The sequence below is a fragment of the Fukomys damarensis genome, unplaced genomic scaffold, assembly GCF_012274545.1.
Source record: "Fukomys damarensis isolate Sample0158 unplaced genomic scaffold, DMR_v1.0_HiC HiC_scaffold_1, whole genome shotgun sequence".
In the NCBI taxonomy this organism is placed as follows: domain Eukaryota; kingdom Metazoa; phylum Chordata; class Mammalia; order Rodentia; family Bathyergidae; genus Fukomys; species Fukomys damarensis.
In genome coordinates this window covers 59,649,053-59,659,561 of record NW_022900913.1, presented here as the reverse complement: position 1 = coordinate 59,659,561, position 10,509 = coordinate 59,649,053, and the positions used below count along the sequence as shown (strand labels likewise).

The 10,509-nt window shown below is 39.0% G+C and overlaps 1 pseudogene; it reads right to left on the bottom strand.

The window, feature by feature from the left end:
- Nucleotides 1-1,107: 1,107 nt before the first annotated feature.
- On the bottom strand, nt 1,108-2,124 carry LOC104858772 (annotated as a pseudogene).
- Between the last annotated feature and the right edge of the window lie 8,385 nt (nt 2,125-10,509).

The following is a 10,509-nucleotide window of genomic DNA, read 5'->3' as shown; positions in this document are numbered from 1 at the left end:
CTTATTTTTCCAAGAAGGCAGAAGGCACCCATCTACGTGCATGGATGTGCACATGTATATTCAGTGTAGGAGGCGCTGTATCTCTCCACTTACTATGAAAACCTCTATGCATGCAGGCCCTATAATCCTGTGGGATCTGAAGAAATGAAACTCTTACCTTTAAAACTAGAAAGGCTACTCCACCCATCCATTGCATTGTCAGAATGCAGTATAAAGACTTTTGTTAGTCATCACTGGAATAGGTGGTTCTTTCTCTTGTTTTGACCAAGGATCGCCTTTGGCAGGGACTGCCAGGTCTTCTGCCCTACAACTTCCCGAGTGCCCCACAGCCTCACTGTGTTGGTGCTCAGGCCATCGACCTAGGGGATAGGAAGAAAACCTGCAATTCATGCAAGGAGGCTGGGCCTCTAAGAGAATAAGACTGAACTGCAATCAGGTCTCACTGCTAGAAGAGATTAAAGCAAATTATGAAAGGACAAAGAGATGCAAATCCTCTAAGTGATGCAATTAGAGCATAAAAAAAGACTCTGAACTAAAAGATTTGTAAACATTTTTAAATCCAATAACCTAACTGAAAGAGAGTATTTCACTCCTGAGAACAAAATAAGTAGTCTGCAAGAGGATCTGGAAAATTTTTCTGTGATGGTCCAGCTAGCAAGTATTTTTGACTTTGTGGACATGCAGTCTCTGTTGAACCTGCTCAAGTCTTCCAGGAAATCAGCCACAGACAATACATTTATAAATGGGGCTGGCTGTGTTCCAGTGCAATTTTATTTACAAAGACTGACAGCAGGCTGGCTTTTGGCAAGAAGTTTGTAGATTCCTAGTCTAGAAGATCACATTTAAAAATCTATCAAAACACATGAGAAAAAAGTGAAAATAAATAAACTTAGGAGACTGAAAATGCAAAATCAGTGACTCTAAGGGAGAAAAAGAACACATAACTGAAGAAATAATAAAAGAAAACTTCTCTTAGAAAGACAAATTTTTAGAGTTGGGCACGATGACACACACCTGTAGGCCAGGGATTTTTGTTGTTTGTTGTTGTTGTTGTTTAAGGATTATTTATTTTTAAGAAAATCTGGACTTTTGTTAGGTTGTTTTAAATTACTTATTAATAACTTCTTTAAGTTTCTCTGAAAGCATTTATCTCTTTAATAACGTTTGCTTTTCCTCTGCTGTCATTTATGTCTTCTCCATCATTTCCTCTACCTCCCCAGTAGGTTTTTCTTTCTCCTCTGAATTTTGTACCTGCTTACTCCTTGTATCCTGTCTCATGGACATCAACTTATCTCTCTTCTGCTTAAGATACTGTCACATTGTCACAGCTCTTCTGTTCAAGTACTGACAAATTTGCCATTGGTCCTTCTGTACATGTATGTTCTAAACTAGGAATGATCAGGCCTTTCTGTGGGAGGGAGGATGTTTCAGGTGACATTTTTGCCTTTCTTGCCAAGGGTTGTGCTGATGGATTAGCAAAATGGACCTCAATTTCTGAAGGCGACTATGCCAAATGTTTGCCATCCCCTTGGGAGTTAGTTATTTCCGCAGCTTCTCTAGGGTGCACTAGGGCTTCTGTTTTAGCCTCTGATAACTGTTTTTTCCTCTTCCTTTATTCTTCCAGGTCATATTCCTCTTTTGATTTTCTAAGAACTTCCCTCAGGATTTTCATCGCTTCCTGTTCAAGGTCACTGACCACATCAGAACCCTCAGTTAAACAGTCAGGTAATACATCATGTCTCTCTTGAATTATTCTAATGGCTTGCAGCTGCATTCAATGTTTTTTTTGACCATCAGTTTTAAAGATAGTAAAATCTTCTGCTGCCAAAGCAGTATGCAAAATTGCCTGTGATGTTCGAGTCTTTGCAAGAGGAGAAATGCATGCTCTTTGAAACTGATCTTCATTAATTCCAATTTCTTTGAGGTAACCTCTAACAACTTTTCAACTAGTACTTTATACTCCTGATGAATCTCTAAATAGGTCAATTTGCTTTCTTCTTCATCATCAAAAACTTCACATTTCTTCTCCACGAAGTCCAAGATGAGCATGTACCAGTCAGGACCTTGCAGGAACCCCACCATGCACTCCACTACTTATTCCACCTCATCGTCTTCTGCAGCCATCCTGCCCCCACTGGGCACAGATTCCTAGGTCAGATTCCCAGAACTGGCTAAGACCTTTCCACTGCTGCAAAGAGCCAAGAGGCTGTGGGAAACAGTACCCCCAGTGTCATGCAGCCATTTGGATAAAACTATAAACCAGTTAATGTAAAATGGGTTTAGCTCACAAGGAAAGGTCCTGAGTTTGATCCCAGGTACCGAAACAAAGCAAAACCCACCTGTAATCTCAGTACTTCAGAGGCTGAGGAAGGAGGATCACCATGAGTTTGAGGCCAACCTGGGTTACATAGTGAATTCAAGCACATCCTCAACTATACAGCAAGATCCTGTGTCAACTCCCAACCCCTCCCACCAAAAAGACAGTTTCTTGTCCTGGCTTTAACTAGGTATGTTGTGTTAAAATACAACATGAATGACCAAAATAAAGAGAAAGTTTTACAAACTTTCATTAAGAAAGAAACAGCTAACCTAGAAAAGAAAGATTAGAATATATTAGACTTTTCATCATCAACACTGAAAACTATAGAGGATCAGTTTTTAATAAAATGACTAGAAATAAAATAAACACATGAAAACTAATAGTTTACACAAGCACTAACCTGGAAGAAACAGAAAACTATTTCCACACGTAATATAAACAATACCTATATATAAGATCCCAATGATGAATGTAACTCTACTGCATACCTAAATGTACCAATAAACTCAATGAGAAAAAAAAACCTATAAAATCCAGAAAGGAAATTATAACACTAAGGAAATTATACATATATTTTAAATATTTGAACTTTAATACAAAACTTGCAATCAGAGGTCAACAGAGCTTTTAGAGAAATTAGAAGTAACTATTTTAATGTTCATATAAAAGATTATCTTAACACTATCAGGAAAATTTTTCAAAATAAGCAATAGTGAGTGAAGATTTGCTCCACTAGATAAAATAATCAAGCATTTGAAGTAAAACAATATCCTTTGTATGAAAATACACAAATCTATCAGCAGAACAGGTTAGCAAATCTAGAAATAAATCCAAATATACAAAGAAAAATAATATAGGAAAATTTATAAAATAAGTTGTTTCATAAATGATACTGGTTACGATTACCTATCCAAAAAACCCCAAAAATTATATTAGGTAAAAAAATAAAGATTATATAGACTACAATATTTTAATTATAAAAAAATTAAAACTATTTTATAATCTGGGAAGTAGAATTTCTTCAGTACGTCAAGAAACATATAACTAACAAGGAAACAACAGACACATTTAATGTTAATGGTTTTATGGAGACAACAGCAGTAAGTCAAATGACAAATAGTAAATGAGGAAAATCTTGCCACATAGATGACAGATGAGGTCAATATCCCTAATTTTAAAACTGATAAGAAAAAGACAAATATTCCAATAGAAAAACACAGTGCATGGTAAGAAATTCACAGGAAGGGAAATACAAATAACTATTAAGCATATGATAAATACTTGATCTCACAGTAATTAAGAAAATGAAAATCAAGACCAGAAGTCTCTTTTTCCAATGTTCATGCTAGCAAGAATTTACAGTACTGATTATTTCCAGCGTTGGACATAGGCATTCATATTCTGCTGGTGAGAGCAGGAGTCTCCAATCTTTTTGGAAAGTAATACTTAGCTAAGCCTTGAACTTCCATTATGGGAATTTATCATCACAAACCAAAAACATTAGATATAAACAATAAGGGATTATTTGCTTCCTGAAGATAGCACTACAACACCGGAAACAATGTAAATATATATCCTTAAGAGATGAACAAATAAAAGATGCCAAGCCTATGGATACAGAATAACTGTACTAAGTATTATTAAAAAGTATGAGTTGGGTGTATATGTACTGAAATAGAAAGACTTTCATATTGTTAAGATTTAAGCATTTCTGCTACATCCCCATAACTCCACATAGCTTATGCATGTGTATTTTCATATATAAATGTGTGTAGGCACACATGTGTGCATGCATGTGTGTGTATGCATTACATGGTCATGAAAACAATTTGGAAAGACCACATACATATCCGATGAAAATTTTGGTCACTTTGGGAAGAAGAGGAAACAATATTGACTTCTACTTTGTACATATGGATGTTGTTCATTTTGTGGCAAAAAAAACACATAATTGCTTTTATGTGTGGAAAAAAATACAATAAAGCAAATTAAAGGAAATCAGGTACTTCCAGTTTTCTAAGAGATAAATGCTAAATCTGAGTATCTTAAAAAACTTTAGAAATCAACCAGGAGAGCAAATGAAACTACCCATAGTTGTTGACCATAACTGTATAGCAAGGGTCAGCCCACACAACTGGCAGGGCACAGTCCAAAATGAAAATAGGCAGGGGCAGAGGAGTCAATCTTCCCTTTCTAGGGCCCATGCCCCCAAAGTACAGTGGTCTGTGACTTTTGTGTCAGAATATGCTCTACACTTGGGTCAGCAGTAGACAAGAGCTCATGAGTCACCCATTCATTACACTGTGGCACTGTCCAGCTGGGACTCTAAGCCACCCCATTGTTGCTTCTAGATCCCAGGTGCTGTGAAGGACTAACACAGTACACAGACTTCTGCTTGCAATGTAACAGGTCGTCACTCCAGCCAGAGAATTACGGGGTGGCTGGACAGGACTGGGCACAAACAGGTGAGAAGTCACCCAGGGGAATCAGAGACAGCAGCTGCAGGGGATGGGGAGACAGGGCCATGTGTGAGCTGAGGCTTCCAGACCTGGCACATCTTCATTTTCCCACCAGACCTCACTCGGAAAACAGAAAGCCTAAGAATTAAATTACTAAGCACTGCAGAACAAGGACTATAGAGCATTAAACCCCAAGCAAAGGGGCCCTTTTGAGAGTGGGGCCACATTCAATGGCACTGGACAAGCCTATGAAGCAAACCTTGCTCACAACACAATGAGTAAAGAGAGCATACTCTAAACTCCATCACAGGAAAGAAAGCCAAAGCCAAAGCCATCAGAAACCTTGCCAGAGAAGAGGGTCAGGAGCAGAGCCCGGGAATGGGAAAGATGAAAGTCCCCCAGAAGGCACTGCACCTCCTGGGGGATACAGAAAACCCATCAGATCCTTGGCCATGGGAAATGAAAGGAAGGGTGAGCTGGTATGCAGGACACAAAAATCAGGCTGGGGTGGAGTCACCTGGGGTGCCTGGGGTGGTGGCATCGCATCCCTGGATGTTTAATCATGAAGGGAAAAGAAGAAGCAGGTAACAAAAATAAAGGTCCTTTAGAAATGAAAGATTTCCAAGTCGGCAGACACTAACTCACCTCTCTCCCTGAGAGGTACCTCAAAGGAGCTACACTTCCATGCTGCATGAGGCACACACAAAGTGAGATGCCCTGTGGCTCCCACCTCTGCCCCCTCAAAACCATCTGCTACTGCAGGTCCATCCAGGAAGATGGGGGAGGGGGGCATATTACAAACAGAAAGCAGCAAGCACAAAAGAAATCAGTTAATGTTGAAGAATAGATAAAACAACAAGAAATTAATTCAACGTATGGTTTTTTAATGTCAAATTAAAAATTAATGCTCCAACCATTAGTGAACTGTATTCATAAGTTTAAATCTGATTAAAAAACAAAGTGAAAGATCAGCCTCTTTGTGAGAAAGGCAGAAGCAAACCAAGTGTGTCATTACACACCTGTCTGGGGTTTGGTGTAACAATACAGTGACTAGAGAAAAGAGGCAGTTAATACACCCATTAGAGATGGAAATATTAAAAGAGTGTCCCAACCTCACATTCTTTGGCATAATTATTTCACCTGTTTTAATGGCAATTTTCTAGATTGGAAAGCATTTATTCAAATAGTTCTGAGGTCTTCTCTGCTACCTTTGAGATACCTTTTCACTGTAGTTTTCTAAGCAGGACTCATATCTACTTTTTAAAGTAAGAGATGCACAATGTTCAAGATCTCTCTGAAATTCTAAGGAGTTTACACTTGAAGTTCTTTTGTGGGGTTCTGTTATATATGATCCAGTTGCTGAGCAACCAGCTGCGTTTGTATCTGTTATCCACGATGGAAAGAAGCAGATATGAAAAAAACAGTGTAAATTTTTCAATTAAAGATAGATTATAAATCTATTCAAATTACTGAGTCCCACAAATGCCTTGCTTCTTTTCTTTTCCTAATCATTTAGGTAACATTCATGAAGATAATATGAAAACATACTTCATATCAACCAATGGTAACAAAAACATAAAGTACAGAATAGTGAAATTTCATTATAGTGCAGCCCTTAATCATATTAAATCTATCTACTTAGGAGGTGGGTATTTGTCAATTTAAATAAGAGAAAAACCTCTCTTTTCCTGTAATGCATTTTGATTAAAGTTACCATCTAAGACTGCCCTCACTGTCTTGGGCCAGGGATTTAGCTCAGTGGTTCTGCTGCCTGCCTCGCAAGCACAAGGACCCAGGTTCGATCCCAGGTACCAAAAAAAAAAAAAAATTAGAACTGTCTCAAAAATATGTTTAACTCTTTGGGCCGGGGATTTAGCTTAGTGGTTCCACCACCTGCCTCACAAGCGCAAGGACCCGAGTTAGATCCCCGGTACAAAAAAAAAAGAGACTGCCCTCTTTAGAAGGTTTAATTTCACATTGAGTGTTAGTGTTATAAAATTTAAAATTTCAGGTATCCTAAGCATTTACTCTAAAATTTCTCAAAAATATGTTTAACTCTTTGGGCCGGGGATTTAGCTTAGTGGTTCCACCACCTGCCTCACAAGCGCAAGGACCCGAGTTAGATCCCCGGTACAAAAAAAAAAGAGACTGCCCTCTTTAGAAGGTTTAATTTCACATTGAGTGTTAGTGTTATAAAATTTAAAATTTCAGGTATCCTAAGCATTTACTCTAAAATTTTTGCTTTAGTATTCTAAGCCATCTTTGGAGAATAATCCCAAAAAAGTACTGCAAGTTTCCTCATGCCGATGAAGTTTCAAATGAAATAAATAAATCCATAAGGTGTATTCCAGTTTCTTTTTGTTTTATACTTAGAGGGTTAAGAAATGGAAACAAAACGTTAAGATTTTGAGGGGCATCTGCCAACCATTTTGGGCTGGGGATTTAGCTCGGTGGTTCCACTGGCTGCCTCACAAGAGCAAGGACCTGAGTTCGATTCCCCGTACCAAATAAAAAAGAGAGAGAGAGAAGGGAAAGATTTTGAGTGGCATCTGCCAATCATTTTTAAACTCCATAGGAGACAGGAATTTGGAATCAGAAGATATGAAGGGAGGGGCTGCTAAGAAAAACATCAATAGCAACGCACAGTGCCTTTCATAGCCAACTCTTTCTCTCCCCCAGCCCACCTATCTGCGGGCTGAGGACATGCTTCTCAACTGCTCCCTGACTACTGCAGCCCTTTATCCTTTAAAATTTATACTTACTAAAAACAAGCTTGCAACACACCTGGCACATTGTTCTTTTCATGATTACTTCAAGCCAATATATTCACGTATGAAAATACAAACGAGTCTCAGAGGAACACCTAATATTGCCCTACAAACAGAAGTCTACCTGGTGAAACAGGAGAAGGCTGACTCTTGCTCCTTGTACACTGATTAATTGATTTTCCTTGAAATGTGTTTACTGAGGAAAAAACAATTCTATCCCATAAATGGTATTTGCTCTCTAAAGATACAATTCTTTGCTTCACAACAGGATGTGATGTCATTGTGGAGGGACTTTGTCAACAGGATGTGATGTCATACTGGAAGGACTATATTTGGAAAAAAGTAACCTCCACAAAAGAACTGAAATAGAGAAGCATTTATTTAAATTCCAGTGCCTTGAAGTTGGTAACAGAAAATGTTGATCGTTGATCAGAAATATCCTTTTCTACCAAAGCACCAGCATTTCATCACTGAAAATCTTGTCATTCCTCAAAGGCTACCTCTGCCACAAAATGAATGAGAAAGTTATTTCTAGACCTTTCCAAATCAATAAATATGTACTAATTCCTTTGTACTCTTTCTGAAAAAGAGAAATGGGCAGGAAAAGGACCCACAAAAGTACCTTCCTCAAACAAAACAAAATTAATAAGACCCATCAATCTTGAATCAGAGTCAGAGAACTTTCCTTTCTAGTCTGACAAACTAGGAAATTTAGATCAGTGTTCCCCCAAGGATAATTAAAAACACTAAATATTTTTAAATAACCTCTGCAAAGCTTCAAATAGGTATCAATATAGTAAGAAACTGCAAGGCCAAATTCTAGAAGCTCAAAACCCAGTTATACAACCTGCATACCTAAGCATTATTTACAAATTCGGAAGAAAAAGTTGTTAAATTGAGCTTATTTTAACAACATCAAATGGAAAGGGTGACAAAAGAAGAAGTCAGGACAGCAAAGAAAGAGAATGCAGCAAATCATCCAGGCCAGTCGCTCTTACACAGGGAAAGGGTGACTCCAAAGTGAGTCTTGGATGGCCTTACAACCCACCTCCCAACCACAGTTACTCAGGGATCTGAACTCAGGTCTCAAACTCAGACTGAACTTGTCACCATTGGTAGAAGTGAAAGGAAGCACTGTGAAAGAGTCAGGCTCGAGTATTTGTGACAACATACCCAGCAGAAATGTCAGAAACAGAAACTGTCCTCCAATACTGCAATAACCAGCTCTGAACTGTAACGCAAGCATAGTTACGACACCCAAGGAAATTAAAAGCAAAGCCTGAAATGCCAGTGGACAATTGGAAACCATTTTTTAAAATGGCTTGGCAGACCTGAAAACTTAGAAGTTCTAGATCTATAAAAAACAATCATTAAAACTAATAAATCACCAAGACCTGTCATGTGAAGGTACAGGATCCCAGTAATGAATATAACTGTACTGTATACCTAGATTGTACCAATAAACTCAATAAAAAGGAAAAAAACTAATAAATCAGTGCAAAGATTTAACAATTGATAAGATACAACTGAACAGAGAATTAGCAAGCCATAAAATGTCAGAACTGCAAAGGATACACATGTCACGGAGATGAAGTGGTGGAAGAGAGCAAGAGACATGGTGGGTACCGCGAGATGATCAGACAGATATTTATCTGGCATTCAGGAAGGAGAGGAGTGACAAGAGCTAATAAATCAGTGCAAAGATTTAACAATTGATAAGATACAACTGAACAGAGAATTAGCAAGCCATAAAATGTCAGAACTGCAAAGGATACACATGTCACGGAGATGAAGTGGTGGAAGAGAGCAAGAGACATGGTGGGTACCGCGAGATGATCAGACAGATATTTATCTGGCATTCAGGAAGGAGAGGAGTGACAAGAGTGACAAGAGGGGGCAGAAGCACTGTGGGAAGAGCCACAGCTGAGAATAATTTAGAACCAGTAAAGGACATTAATCTGTGGATTAGGAGCACCAGCAACTGCCACCCAATATAAGCCACACACACACACACACACACACACACACACACACAGTGAAAGTGCAGAATCACAGTGAAACCAAAGAATCTTAAAAGCAGCCAGAGGGGAAAATACAAATGACCTCTGATGAATCATCCTTAGAGCAGCCACTTTTCAGAAGCACCCTTATTATTCTCATTTTACAGGTTAAGAGACCAAGGCAGAGGAAGGTCAAGAAAACTTGCCCAGAGTTACACAGCTACCAAAAGACACAGTGAGGCTGGGAACCCTGACAGCCTGACTCCTAAGCCCATGTATGCTCTTAACCACTCTTGCTGAACAGACTCCCCAGCTAAACTGGCTCAAAGACCCACCATGTGGCTGAGTGCAGTGACGCATGACTATGATCCCAGCTACTCAGAAGTCTGAGGCAGGAGGATGACAAGTTCCAGCCTAGTCTGGGTAATTTAATAAGGAGACACTGTCTTAGAATAAAGGTTAAGAAAAAGTGAAAAGTGCTGAGGATGTAACTATTACGTGCTTTTACACTTTTCTACTGGTGCTTCTACACCAGTAGAAGGGAAATCCATTCATAAAGCTCAACTAGAATGCAACTTCTTAGCCTTCTGCATCCCTCCCTCCACCAACGAAGGGAGCTATGGTGGTCAAGAGGAACCATCTTTTTCTTAGACATGGCAGGGAATCTGACCCTGCCTGTGACCTGGGCTGAAAATTCAGTACACTGAAAAGTCAAGATAATTACAAAACCCAAAGCTGGAGAGACACTGAGACCTCTCTGCACACCCCACCTAGATCTGGACCCTGGAAAGAGGGCTTTCACTGGGCATACCAGAAAGCACAAGTCATTCTCACACGGGAAAGAAGCCTCTTCTGCCTTAACTCAGGGAGATAAGTTAGTAACAGCAGAAAGTCCCTAGAGTCTCAAAAGAATTGTTTCATTTAGTACCAGAGATGGATATTTTCACCCAGGAACTCAGCAC